Source organism: Symsagittifera roscoffensis, chromosome 7, assembly GCF_963678635.1.
Source record: "Symsagittifera roscoffensis chromosome 7, txSymRosc1.1, whole genome shotgun sequence".
In the NCBI taxonomy this organism is placed as follows: Eukaryota; Metazoa; Xenacoelomorpha; order Acoela; family Convolutidae; genus Symsagittifera; species Symsagittifera roscoffensis.
The window spans coordinates 13,475,022-13,489,285 of NC_087068.1; the positions used below are offsets into that span (position 1 = coordinate 13,475,022).

At 40.5% G+C, this 14,264-nt stretch overlaps 2 protein-coding genes across 5 annotated transcripts in view; both read left to right on the forward strand.

Annotated features, from left to right (window-relative positions):
- The window catches only part of LOC134851799 (CD109 antigen-like), a 385,923-nt gene that overhangs the window by 64,753 nt on the left and 306,906 nt on the right, over positions 1-14,264 (forward strand). The gene's annotated exons all lie outside the window — the stretch shown is intronic.
- Positions 1-14,264, forward strand: part of LOC134851803 (uncharacterized) — a 59,754-nt gene that overhangs the window by 32,167 nt on the left and 13,323 nt on the right. The gene's annotated exons all lie outside the window — the stretch shown is intronic.

A 14,264-nucleotide genomic window follows, 5' to 3' on the forward strand; every position in this document is an offset into this window, starting at 1 on the left:
GCGTAGTCAGCGAAGTCAACTTGTCAACTTTGGGGTTTAGGGAGAGCTTCCCAGTAAGACTTAATATATTTTTTTGTTAGTTGGTATGTCAGTTTACCAGCAACTGTTCAAAAGTAGGACTCGTTAATTCTTGTTGATATTGAATTTCGAATCTTCTTTTTAGCATGGTTTTGCTCTACTATAGTGTTTTCTGACGGCGCGCCTAGCTCGCTCAGAATAAATCTATATTGCTGAAGATTTTTTTTTCAAAAAACCAAAACAAATTTTCACTTTCTAAAAACAAAAAGAGTTTGGCTTACAGTCTTGGATTACTGTAGATTTCTCAAAAGAAAGTGCATCCACTTAACAATTGCCCCCCTTTCAAGAAAGGGTGGGGGGGGGGGGGCAATTGTTAAGCAGATTGAGTTGCCGAATTTTCGATCAATCAGATTGCAGCAAAACTCGAATTTTAAACACAACGTTCTAGCGCGATTTACTGCTTTTATTTATAGGGGTGGGAAAAATTTTAGTAGATACCAAAGGGAGGGCGATTGTTAAATAGATCCAACAAGGTCGCAGTCTCCTCCCACTTTCAGAAAATGCCACTGCATGGGACTGTGGAAGAATAATGTACAATATTGAAGACCGAATCCTCAACATTTTTTCTAGTATTGCATGTTTTTTATTCAAAGTTACATTAGTGATCAAAATCAGTTACTTTTTTTAGACTTTTTTAGTGTAACGAAACTAATTGAGCCACATGTGTAGACGATAGGCATATCGTTTTATGCTAAAATAGAGTGAAAACTCCGAATCAACTTGAATTTAGACCACTTTGAAGGAATTTTCATGTTCTAATGATGTTGTGATTTTGCCCTTGAGTGTATTTTCAAAAGAAAAATCAAGCGCTGTAAGTGTGCAAAAACAGCGCGCAGTTCCAATGAGACTGCATTTTAGCTTGTAATTTTTGCTTTGAGATTGCAACTTTTGCATTTAATGAGATTGTGATTTTTGCATTTTAGCAGTTTTGAACTAAGCCAGCGTAAGCAGTTTCGAACTAAACCTAAATTTTAACTAAACCAGCGCTTAGTGCTTCAAAATTAGTTTTAATTTTGTTGCAAGTGCGGGCTTACTTTTTTCAATGCGTTAACGTTGCTCTATTGCTGATTTCCAAAACTTACAAAAAAACAGCAAAACACTGAAATATAAATTGAAACAAAACAAGACTGTTCGTATCAGGGCGAAGCCCTGAATGTTACGAGTGCCTTTTAAGGGGAGGCGGAGCAATAAGCAGAATGGTCTAAGAGCAGAATGGGTCCAAGGGCAGAAAAACTGAAAAATTTTGACTTAAGCTGGTTTATACGGGCTAATTAATAAAACAATTATTAGAACCGTCAGAAAAAACCAAGAAAATGAATAAATTATGAATGAATTGAATAATTTCATTAAGTTTTTTGATTGAATTTTCAAAAAAAAATCTTGATGAAAATACTCAAATTATGCATAAAATGTTCGTTGTTCTGATATTGTTGACATTTCTGATAATTAATTTACCGATTAGCTTAAAAAGTTGATATTTTTCAGTTTTTCTGCTCTTGGACCCTTTCTGCTCTTAGACCAATCTGCTTATTGACTGGCCACCCTTTTAAGGTCTAAGAATATATTTCGCTCCTTTTAACAAAACAATTATGGAAATAAGCTTCTTTCAACCAATTTAGAACGGTTTCTAAGACAGATTAAATATGAGACTTTTTGAGAAAGTCATCCCGCCACACGTCATATAAAATACAAAGTGATAGATTTCGCTCCTATAACAAATCAATTATGGCAAATAAGCTTCCTTCAACCAATTTGGACCGATTACTAAGACGGATTAAATATCAGCATACGCGTTAATAGCGCGAAATATATCGCTCGTTAATTGTCCCAAATTGGCCAAAATGGCAATCTTTAAGCCCCCATAACTTTACCAAAAATGATCACAGGAGAAATATATTATCAAATTTAAGCTCAGGACAACAATACTTTTTGAATAATTTTTTAAATTTCCGTCAAAAATAGCTAGGTAAAAAGTCGAATTTTGTCTGAAAAAAAAAACCCACCCCGAGCAAAAATATTCCGTTACTTTCGTATCGAAAGTCGGAGCAACAAGACTGCTCATATCAGGGTGAAACAGGGCTTAGTAAATTGGGATTTACTTAACAATTCCCCCCCCCCCCCCCTTGGTATCTACTCAAGAATTGCCACCCCTATGAATATAGAGAGTAAATTAGCATTGAGCGTTCTATTGAGAATTAGAATTTTGCTGCGTTCTGATTGGTCGAAGATCCGTTATTTTAATCTACTTAACAATTGCCCCCTTTCTTAAAAGGGGACAACTGTTAAGTAGATCCGTAAGTTGAGGGATAAAGTGTCAATTAACTGAAACTTTTGTCAATTAATTGGATTGACAATCCTGGTTATGTCAATTAAACAACTAATTGTAATTAATTGGTTTCGTTCATGGCTTTTGCTACATCAGTCCTTGACCAAAATTCTTGGTTGACGTTCAGAAAAAGCTGCATTTCGAGACCGACTAATTCTCCACTTACGCGTTAGTAGCGCGATATATATCGCGCGTTAATTGTCCCAAAGTGGCAAAAATGGCAACCTTTAAACCCCCATAATTTTATGAAAAAACTATCACAGGTGAAATATCTTTTCAAATTTTAACTCAAGACAGCAATAGTTATCGAAACATTTTTAAAAACTTTGTCATAATTGGCTAGTTTAAAAGTCGAAATCTGTCTGAAGAAAAAAAACCACCTCGAGCACAAACATTCCGCTTCTTTCGTTACGAAAGTTGAAACAACAAAAATGCTCGTATCAGGGCAAAACCCTGAATGTTCCCACTACCTTCTAAAGTCTTAGGAAATTGATGAAGTTTTCATAAAATTTTTTTTTTAAACTGAGATTTTTTGGAAAATCATCGCCCCACACGTCATTAAGTACAAACTCATAGGTTTCGTTCCTCGTAACCAAGCAATTTTGGCAAATGAATTGCTTCAACCAATTTGGAACGATTTCTAAAACGGGTTGAATCTTTCGCTTACGCGTTTAATATAACGCGCGCAAATTTTCCCAAATTGGCCGAAATGACAATCTGTAAACCCCCAAAACTTTAGTAATCCCAGGTAAAATATCTGTTCAGATTAGAGCTCATGGCAAAAATACCTTTTGGATGATAAAAAACTCCGTCAAAAGGGCTAGTTAAAAAATTCAAAATTTGTCTGGAGAAAAAAACTACTCAAGCAGAAACATTCCGTCACTTTATTCGAGAGTTGGAACAACAATACTGTTTGCCTCAGAGCAAAATTCTGAAAATTCTTACTGCGATTTAGGGTCTATGCTCGCTAATCTCCAAAACTGATCCAAATTCGTTAAATTAATAAGAGATATTTCTCGGCAAATAACTCGGTCAATAAATTAATTTCGACATTATTTCTATTGATCTGAACATCATATAACATTTCTATCATCCGTCCGTTTTTGGTACAAATCGGCGCAAGCTAGCCACAAGAACCGGTCGGTAATGTCCTTGAGACAAATTGCTCTTTTTGGCGGTCAGTCTTAATCAAGGCTGAAACGAATTAGAACCAAAAAACAGTTAAAATAGGATGTAACCCCCGTTTTCACAAATATTAATACATGGGCAGGTGGGGGACTCGAACCTACGTCAACTGTTAACCTATATAATCGGCGTTAGCTTAAGCCACTCGGCCAGCTGTGCTTAATTTATATGCATCTATATCTTGTTTTATTCTATACTCTTGTTTTGCATTGCAACATCCTCCCCCCTGAAGAAGGAAGAACCGGAGCGAGCTTAACGGTCGGCCGCGTGACTTCACGGGGTCCTGACAAGGGTGGATCGGGCGCAACCGTCCTGTTCGTAGTTAAGCTTGACGATTCGGGCGAGAGGGTAGTACCCACGTGGACTATCGGGCTCAATCACCCACACGAGATCGTCTGTTTTAAGAGTGAAATCAGAATGAGTGTGCCACTTGACACGCTTATTCAGCGATGGAACATATTCTCGAAGCCAACGCGACCAAATCGCGTTAGCATATGACTGCGCTCGCACGTACCTTTTCTTGTGATCGAAGTGCTCCCCGGGTAAAAGCGAAGGAAAGCTTGTGGCATGTTGTCCAAGCAAAAAATGGTTTGGGGTTAACGCTTCTAACTCACGTGAATCGGTACTAAGGGGGTTGATTGGCCTCGAATTCAAAGCCTGCTCAACTAAGCAGAGTGTTGTTCCTAACACCTCTTCAGTGACTCGCCTACTGCCTAGGATATCGTACAGCACGCGCTTCACGCTTCGGACGAGGCGTTCCCAGGAGCCGCCATGATGGGGTGCGCCTGGCGGGTTAAATTTCCAAGTAACACCTTTATGTGCAAAAATGGTCGGAGCCATGCCATTCCAGCTCTTGATGCAGGCAAGTAATTCCTTTTCCGCACCAACGAAGTTCGTGCCATTATCCGACCAGATTGTGCTTGGCGTACCACGGCGCGCAACGAACCGTTCAATGCCCATGACACAGGAACTGGTGTCCAGAGACGGTACAATCTCAAGGTGTACAAACCTGGTGGTGAGGCAAGTAAAAAGAAATCCCCATCTTTTTTCAGTGCTTCTGCGAACCGGAACGTAAAGTGGTCCAAAGTAATCCACACCCGTATGATTGAAGGGTCGTTGCTTGTATCCGAGACGCTCGACAGGTAAATCGGACATAATCGGCTGCATGGTGCTTGCTTTGCGTTTACGGCATGTCACACATTGATTTTCGATAGACCGAAGTAGTCGACGCAACCCAAGTATTGCATATTTCATATTTAAAACGGAGCGCATGTAATCTAATCCTTGATGAAAATGCTTATGGTGGAGGTTGCGGGCCAACAAACGAACTAGGGTATGTCGGGCGTCGAGTATTATTGGATGCTTCGTATCAAACTCGGTATTCACTAAGCGCACAATCCGTCCGGTGGAACGAATGATACCAGCGGGACCAACAAATGGCGAGTATGTGGCAGTTTTACTACTATTCTTAATAGGTTTGCCAGCGGTGAGTGTTTTTAACTCAACGGGGAAGGATTCCATCTGAGCAAGATGAATCAGTTTGCTTTCTGCAATATCAAGTTCAGTGGGGTCGGTGATTCGTAAGTCCTTACCACAAAAAAGCTTATGTGAAGGCAACATCCTCAACATAAAAGCGACTACTCGTTTATATCTTGTAAAGGAACTGAACCTTTCCCAATTGAACCCGTGTTCGGGATGTTTGATGGATGTGACATCGGTGACGAAGGAAGATGATGTCTCCAAGCAATTATCAACATCACAAGAAGGACCCTTCAAACGAATTTTATTGATTACACGTTCGTCGGGTATAAACGGCCAATCAGTAGTCCTGAGAATGCTCGGACCAATAACCCAGCTGCTATCCTTGAGGGCTTCCGAAGAAATCCCCCGCGTACCGGTATCAGCTGGATTATCGCCGCTCAGAACATGGTGCCACTCATCAATAGTGGTCGATTCGAGGATTTCGCCGACACGATTAGCGACGAATACAGGTAATTTTTCAGTGGAGTTTAGCCACTGCAAAACTGTTGTACTATCTGTCCACATGTAGACACGATTAATAGAGACGGTGAGGGCGGTCAGTATATCATCTTTTAGTCGTGTGGCGAGCAGAGCAGCTTGAAGCTCTAGCTTCGGTATAGATAGCGCTTTCATGGGCGCAACACGAGCTTTACCAAAGATTAAGGATATTTGACTTTATGCGAGCTCGCGAGTCGCGCAGGCAAAAATCCAACAGCACTGAAAACGTCCTGCGAGCTATCACCGAACATGTGGAGCTCAATTTGATCAACAGGCTCTGTGAAGTAACAACGGGGAATAGTCAATTGCCCTAAGAGAGGGAGACCGGAGTGCCACTCGAGAAACTTATCTCTTATGTCTTCTGGCAATTCGTCGTCCCAACTTTGACCACAGATTTTCCAAATATCTTTCAGTAAAAGACGGGCCCTAACTATGTATGGAGCTACTAACCCAACAGGGTCAAACACAGAAGAGACGAAACTCAAGACGGTTCGTTGGGTTATTGCTTTATCGAGAGGACGATCCACGCCTCTGCTAACAACCAATGTGTCTTTCACATGGTCCCACTTAAGACCTAAGACGTGTGATGATTGTTTGGCACCGTTACATATTTCCTTGATGGTTGAAGACGAGGTTTCGGATTCCGCAGGGTTCATTGCTGAACTGATTTCATCAGCATTACTGACAAATTTAGTCAAATTAAATCCTTTTAATTTTAGTAAGGAAACCAAATCGCGACTAATTTTAATTGCATGGGTAACGTTCTCGAATGAATCCAAGTAATCGTCCATGTAAAATTTTTCTTTTACGACTGAGGCGGCCTCAGGGTATGTGGACATATTATCAGTTGCTGTTTTTCGCAATGCGAAATTGGCGCACGTAGGCGAATCCCGTGCGCCGAATATATGGCGAGTGTACTGATGAACTACCACATCGGAAGTGGTATCCTCCCGCCACAAAAAACGGAGCGAAATTTGATCGCGGGCAAGGACTCCTACCTGGAGGAACATACCCTCAATATCCGCGGAGACGGCGTACTTGTGTTGACGGAATCGCAAAGGTACAAAAATTAAATTTTGGAGTAGGTCCGGACCCACCAATAAGGACTTATTTAAGGATGTGCCGTGAAACTTAGACGCCCCATTAAGGACTCGGCGCACCTTACCCGGCTTATTCGGATTTATGACGGGATGTTGCGGAAGATACCACTCGCGATCGGAACGCTTACGTGGATCATGCGGTTTGACGGTAACGACATAGCCTTTCCTAATGTCCTCTCTAATTGTTTCTGCTTATCTTTCGCGCAGCTCAGGGTCTTTACTCAACCTTCTCTCCAATGTTTTAAATTGGGCGAGTGACGAGTAATAATTGTGTGGTAGACTGACATTACTATCAATCCAAAGCATAGGCACAATGTATCTTTCGCCATTGTGAACGGTTTCAGATTTTAGGATGGATAAAGCATGTTTATCCGCGGCGGAACGGGCATCGACTTGTTTGAAAGCACCATACGATTCCAACTCGTACCAGGATTTTATCTGGTCGGTCAGAGAAGAATCTTCAACAACACACTTGAAACACGAAGAAGTAGGATTAACGGACGGCGGCAACGGACCACTTATGACCCAACCTATCGGTCGGCGAACGGAACACGGTGAGTTTTTATCATCTCCCAAGATGAACTCAATGGGTCTAACGGCGTGGTAGTAGTCTTGTCTGATAATAACTTCAACGTCCTCATAAGTATATTGAGTGGGCTTAATAGGTGCTAATTGTGGATATTTATTCTGCAAATCAGCAATATTGATTAATTCGGAACCAATCTGAATATTGTCTTTAACATATGCACAGAGAAAAAATACGAAATCACTATTATTCGGCTCGGAGGAAACTGTAAACTTGACCCTCTGAGTCTCAGCAACGGTGGTTGAATTGAAACCACTAATTGACAAGTTAACGGGCTCCCCTACTAAGCCGAGACGGTTTACGAGTGTCGAAGACACCCAGGAGTGAGTCGATGCACTATCACAAAGAACCAACGTCAGGAGACTGGTTACATCCGAGGATACACCAAGTGTTGCAATTGGCAACAACCCTTTAGAAGATTCAATGTCATGTACATCACTAACAGCGGCATGGGTGGAAGTGTTTGTATTCTCCTTGGATTTGTTTATTCCAGCCTTTTTCGAGACATTTGAATTTTCCTTCCGAGGAAAAATTCTTTCGGCATCATGGAGCAAGACATTATGTGTGCTATCACACTCTGGCTTCGGGCACTTTTTCGCTCTAGAACATTGCCGGAAACTATGATTGCCATTGAGGCAAGCGAAGCAAAGTTTCTGTTCAGCTACGTATTTTGCTCGCTGAGTAGCATTTTTTCCTTAAAAACAGCACAATTCCACAATGCATGACTACCCTTACACAAAACGCACGGCGGAAACTTAAACTTATCCTGAGCCTTACTAGTTACCTGGCTATTGGCTGCAAAAACTTTGGTTGTTTTTGGTTTAAAATCTAAGAGGGTTGGTCGCTGCCAATTATGTCTTACAGTATGCATTGACCAAGCCTCCTTGAGGTTAGACGGAAGTTTACTAACAGCTTGGTTTAACAGGTTAACACTCTTTAGATCATCGTTGGAAGACAATGATTTGAAAACTGCTACGAGGCCAGATATGGCAGAGGAGAAACTAATGACATTTTCCGAATTGTGCATCTTAAGTGGAGGAAAAGTATTCAGCTTATCAAGATGCGCACCAACAATAGCATGTGGTTGCCCAAACTTCCGTTGCAAGGTGGCCAGTGCATCCTTGTACATAACGCCCCTATAACTAAACTCTGCAATTGCGGTTTTTGCTTTGCCTGTGACGAGCGTGTTTCAGTATGTCAGTTTCGTATCATCGGTGAGAACAGCGGAGTCAACGGTGGACTTAAACTGACCAAACCATTCGTGCCAGTTTAACGGGTTGCCGTCAAACTGGGCTAACTTCCATTCAGGAAGATGATCTTTGCGGCTATGCATCAATAATTCCGCCAATTCACGAGCGGAGAGAGGTCGATCCGATGAACAACCTTGGTTCGGATAAGCGGAAGACGGTGCGTAGTCTTCGTTGACTGGCTGATAACCAGTATTAGTATGATTGACAAAATGCGGAACATGTTGTGGTTGAACTGGGGGAGTATTAAAGTACACAGTCCCACCACTAGTATACGGAGCGGCGGTGTTACCCGATGGAACAACAGTTGCCACATTAGAAAAAATGTTTCCCGCATTACAACACTGAGCAGGCGTGACGATTGGAGTTGTAGCTGCCAATCGCCATAAGTTTGCATCACTTGTGTAGTAATCGTTGATACTAGGTGACTCAGTATGCGGAACAAAGGGAAGATTATGTTGCGTCTGGACTGGCGCTGCATGGCAATTAGGTGCCGAAAAGAAAACCGGCGTTGGGTTTACTCCAGAAGATGAGAAGCCACCACCAGCAAATGCAGGTGACAAAGAAACAAAACCAGAACCGGGTTGTGCCGGTAACATTGGGACAGGTAATGATTCCGGTTGCGCGATGGCAAAACTACCATTAGTTATGTTTGAACTCATGGTCTGTAAAGGAACAGCAGACGGTGGTGGTAACACGTGTGCACTAGAATGCATATTGTTAACTGGGAATGGAACAGAAGCTTGCAGTGGCAAAAGGCTTACACTGCCAAATTGAGGCACAGCCTGACGTCCATAACTATCGATTCCAGGGTCACTCAATGCTGTGTGCTCATGGTTATGACTATTACTGGTGTGAATTGCATGAGCGAGGATGGCGGACGTCGTCGGTCTTGACGAAATGGGTACAGGAGTGAAGGCCTGCAAACCTGGCGCACTAGCAACGTTGGGAGGTGCTTGTGAACTAACAGAGTCTACCCAATCATTAGTTCGATCGGTTGCTACCTTTGAAATAGGTTGACTTACTCCTGTCGAGTTACTTTCCGCTACCTTCTCGCTAACCTGAGATGAACTGTCCTCAAGCTCAAACGCTTTCAGTTCCATTTCAATTAGTTGCTTTTTATGACTTTCAGCCAATTGCTCTAGTTCCAGCTGACTTTGTTCGGTCTTAAGACGGTTCTCTTGCTCTTTAAATCTTAAAGACACTTGATACTGCCTTTCCACTTCCTCATGGCGTCGTTTTAATAAAGCTAGTTCATGCCGTTTCTCACTTGATGACATAGTGCGAACAGTCGACGTATGAGGAACTGATTTATCAGACTTATGTGAGTCAAGCTTTCTACTATCCTTAGACTTATTAGAGACCTTAGACCTGTTTCCAGATACTCGTGCTTCTGAATCTCTTGTTTTGTGCGAGCGTGAGGATGTCTCAGACCTAGTTTGTTGTAAAGATCCCTTGCTCCCTTTAATGCCGGCTGCTGGAAATGACGAAGGTTCAAGGCTCATCTTGTAACTCTGATCTTCATGCATTACTTTATCGTTCATTTCGGTTACTTTCTTAAGCCAAAGGTCTTGCTGAGCAATGATTTTTGCAGGGTTTTCCGTTTTTCCCGCTAACCTAATTAATTGCTAATTGACGTCGACAGCATTTTCCAACGCAATTTTACATTTGTAAACAGCATTATCAATTTTTGTGGTGCGACTATTATTCTCAATGTACTCAAGTAATAATGAGTGACCTTTAAGCAGCTCATTTTCTAGATTTACACGCGTTTCGAATAACTTGCGTATCTTACTTTGGAATTTTTTGTCCATGTTTTTCACAAATTGACAATATTCTACGGATGCTCACTTTTAGAAAACAATCAATAAAATGAGATTCTGTTTTGGTACGTAATTAAATTTGCATTAGTAAATCAACATTAGCTTACAAGATGGGGGAACTTGACGTCTCAAAGCTTCTGTCTGAAGCCTATTTTTTATAGCTTTGCGAGCTTTGAGGGGTAAGCGGTTACGCTTCTTACGTGTCTTAAGGATGTTATGATTAGCACTTTATCGCCTTAGAAGGAGGAGAGTCTTTAACTCAAGGGAAGGAGGCTGGTGAAGCTCTTTGTACTTCTCATTTAGTACCTGGTCCTTAGCCTTACGCTTAGAGATAAAATCTTTAACGACGTTCAGAACGAGAATACCTGTTGAACCTAAACTTTCCTCTATATCCTCGGTTCCGTTACGTCTACATTATACGATCGCACAAATGTTTGTCCTATACCTTAATAACAAATTGACAAGTTGCTCACTACTCAGCTTGCGGTTATTGTTGCTGCGGTGCCTACTTATCGAGTTATTAATGGCGTCGTGCCAAATTACAAGGTCGTTACGGTGCGACAAGTAGTGATGAAGGTAGTACTGTATTGTTTTCTGGGAGTCCCTAGCGTTAAAGTTCAAACTTAAACCTGGCTTTGTAAAGCAAGTATCTTTGACGCGCTTCTGGGACGGAGCGGGAAGTTTTCGGAGCGCGTGATCCAAAGAACTAGTTCCTAGAATGAATACCATACACTTAGGGGACCTATGCGACGGCTTCGTTACGCTTAAGTACCAATGGGGTTGGAAAATTAAGTAGGTCGGTTGAACTCCAACAACACACACGGAGTAAACCTGAGGATGAAAGAATTCAACTTAACTCACTTAATATCACCGTACCTCACCAATTAACTTTACTGTCACGCAACGAAGTCAATAATCGGACGGGCTGAAACGGCTTTGTTTTACTCGAAGCAAACTGGCGTTCAGTTTCACCAATGGTGGGTGGGGATCAGGCAAATTGGTTAAGTTCCAACAACACACATGGAGGAAATCTGAGGATGAAAAAACTCAACTTAATTTGCCTGATATTTCGCTACCAGACCACTTAACATAAGGTTGGTGTCATCTTACAGCACAGTTTCGCAGAATTCTGGTGACATTTTGAGGATTTTTTGGCATTTTTTTTACTTTTTTCACAAAATTTTTTGGAAAATTTTGGTCAGCAGGTTCGAGTCATAAACCAATCAAAAAAACTAGTCCAGTACCTCTTGTCTATGTTCCGATTTCACTGATTAATATTCCGTTCACATATATCCAAAAATTTTTGATATCGAGAAAAAATGTCAAGTCAGTTTGTCTATGTACCGACTGTAAGATATTTCAGTTCAACGGAGCTGTCCAAAATTTTTGGGTATTGAGAAAAATTACCGGGGGCTAGCTTGCGGGAAAATTTCTAGCATAAATGACATCAAATATAAATTTAAAGCACGAATGGAGAGTTTTAAAAGTTTTGAAAACGTCTTACAGTTTTTAATTGGAGATTGGCGACACCGGGAAAAAATCCAAAACTTCGGGTGTCGAGAAAACACAGCTCAAAAATCCAAAAGTCAACAATCAGGGCACCTGAACAGGCCTCTCTTCCACCAGTCTGCTCTTTTGCCTGTCTGCCCTGTCGTCTGTCGGCTTACAGGCCAATCAATCGGTTCAAGTGTGTGTGCGTAGGTCGGTCTACGTCTAAGTTTCTTCGGCAACTCGAAGATCTTTTGAGATCAATGTGGAGGAAACGCACGTATGAGGCACGTCCAGTTTCGATCACTCTGTCACTCTGTCACTCGGCCAACTGGACACTCGGTCACTGTGTTTCAGTCACTCTGTCACTCGGCCAACTGGTTACTCGGTCACTCTGTTTCAAGGCTGTTCAAAAATTAATGGGGGGGGGGGGAAATTAACGGCCATTAATGGATGGCCATTAATGGATTTTTTAATGTTCAAAATGGCATTAATGGATTTTTAATTCAAAAAATTAAAGGCCATTTGCGTTATTTCAGAGAAAGATGTTTTGTTGAATGAGAAACAGGAGTAAGTGCCTTCCGTATTTTAGTTGCTGCTTATTATGTATGCAAGCAATTGGAAAATTTCAACGGCAAGTAGATAGACTGCTTCGAGGGCTATTGCGTTAAATACAAATTGGGCAATTTCGGATACTAGCGAAAACCCACTCGAGCCAGCCATAAATGTTTGTACGTGTCTGTTTCGGTCTACGGTCCTTTGTGCAAATGTGTTAACAACTGTCCGATAAGTCGTGAATAATTGTGTCGACCGACTTCGTGAAAAATAGACTTCGGTGTCATTCGTTAATAGAACAATCGTGTCCCTTGTGTCAATTTTGTGCTCTTCGAGTCCCTTGTGGGGCGCCAAAATATGCTCGCTAATCTCCAAAACTGATCCAAATTCGTTAAATTAATAAGAGATATGTCTCGGCAAATAACTCGGTCAATAAATTAATTTCGGCATTATTTCTATTGATCTGAACATCATATAACATTTCTGATGTACCATGTAACATTTCTGAATTTGAACCGAATTAGAACCAAAAAACAGTTAAAATAGGATGTAAGCCCCGTTTTCGCATATATTAATACATGGGAAGGTGGGGGACTCGAACCTACGTCAACTGTTAACCTGAATAATCGGCGTTAGCTTAGGCCACTCGGCCAACTGTGCTTATTTTATATGCATCTAAACTCTTGTTTTATTCTATACTCTTGTTTTGCATTGCAACAGGGTGTTTGGAATAAACTTAGTTTAAAAAAATCAAATGTTTGTAAATTCCATTCACAAACCCAATGTAAAGTATCAAATGATATATTTCAGACCAATCAACACATTATCTGATTCAATTTGTGTGCCTCAACTTGCTAAAATGGAAAAAATCAGAAGCTAGATTAATTCAACGTGTTTGATACACGCTAATAGAAAACGAAGCTTGACGCGCCTGAACTAACCCAAGTTGCCCAAACTAGTACCAAAGTCAACCGTTCATCACGTATTTAGACATTATCACGGAATTGTTTTTCATAATTGAGCTTTGGATATCAATACTTTTAAGATAGTATGATAAATTAAGAGCTCAAAACTGGTCTGATTAAAAACACATCCAAGCATTAATAATAAACAAATTTTTTTTACAGAATAAACAGCTGAATTTCTACTGATATTCATCACTGAGCAAATTTGAGATGTCAATGAAATCGAACTAAAGTCTTCGAGGATGCGCTTGTGATGACTGCTGGAAAGTACTTATTCCGATCACCCGCTTGACCTTTCTCCCTAAAGGGACGGGAATATACAATTGCGTGGGGAATATTTTATCATTCCTGATTTTTTTTACCTCACAGGGATTAAGTGTAGTATCAAAATAAAATCATGATTCAAAATCCGAAAAACTTTCGATAAGTTTCACTCATTATTCAGCAAAAAAAGCGTCAGAAGTTTTTTTATTTTTAATTCAGGGGTCTAGCTTTTTTGTCTTAATTCAGTTGCCCTTTTTAGAAAAAAAAACAAGTCATTTTGACAAAAAACTGAACATTAATCATGGAAAAATCCAAAAAAGTCAAATCTGTAAAAAAAATCTCTGTACTTTCCTGAAAGAGTCAATTTAAAATTAAGACATATTTCGTTTACAGATAAACTTAATCCTAACAAATTTCCAGATTCGGTAATTGTTACAAATCTTTAATTTTCTTTGTGTTTGAAAAATTAATTGTCTCTGTAAAATTATAGAAACAGCAAAAATTTCATCAATAATTACAAATTTTTCATCAACTGGAAAAATGAAACAAAGAAAAGTTGAGAAGTGGTGTAAAAGATCATGCCTAGTTGTTAACAAAAACTTCTACTATAATTTTGCAACAAAAAATC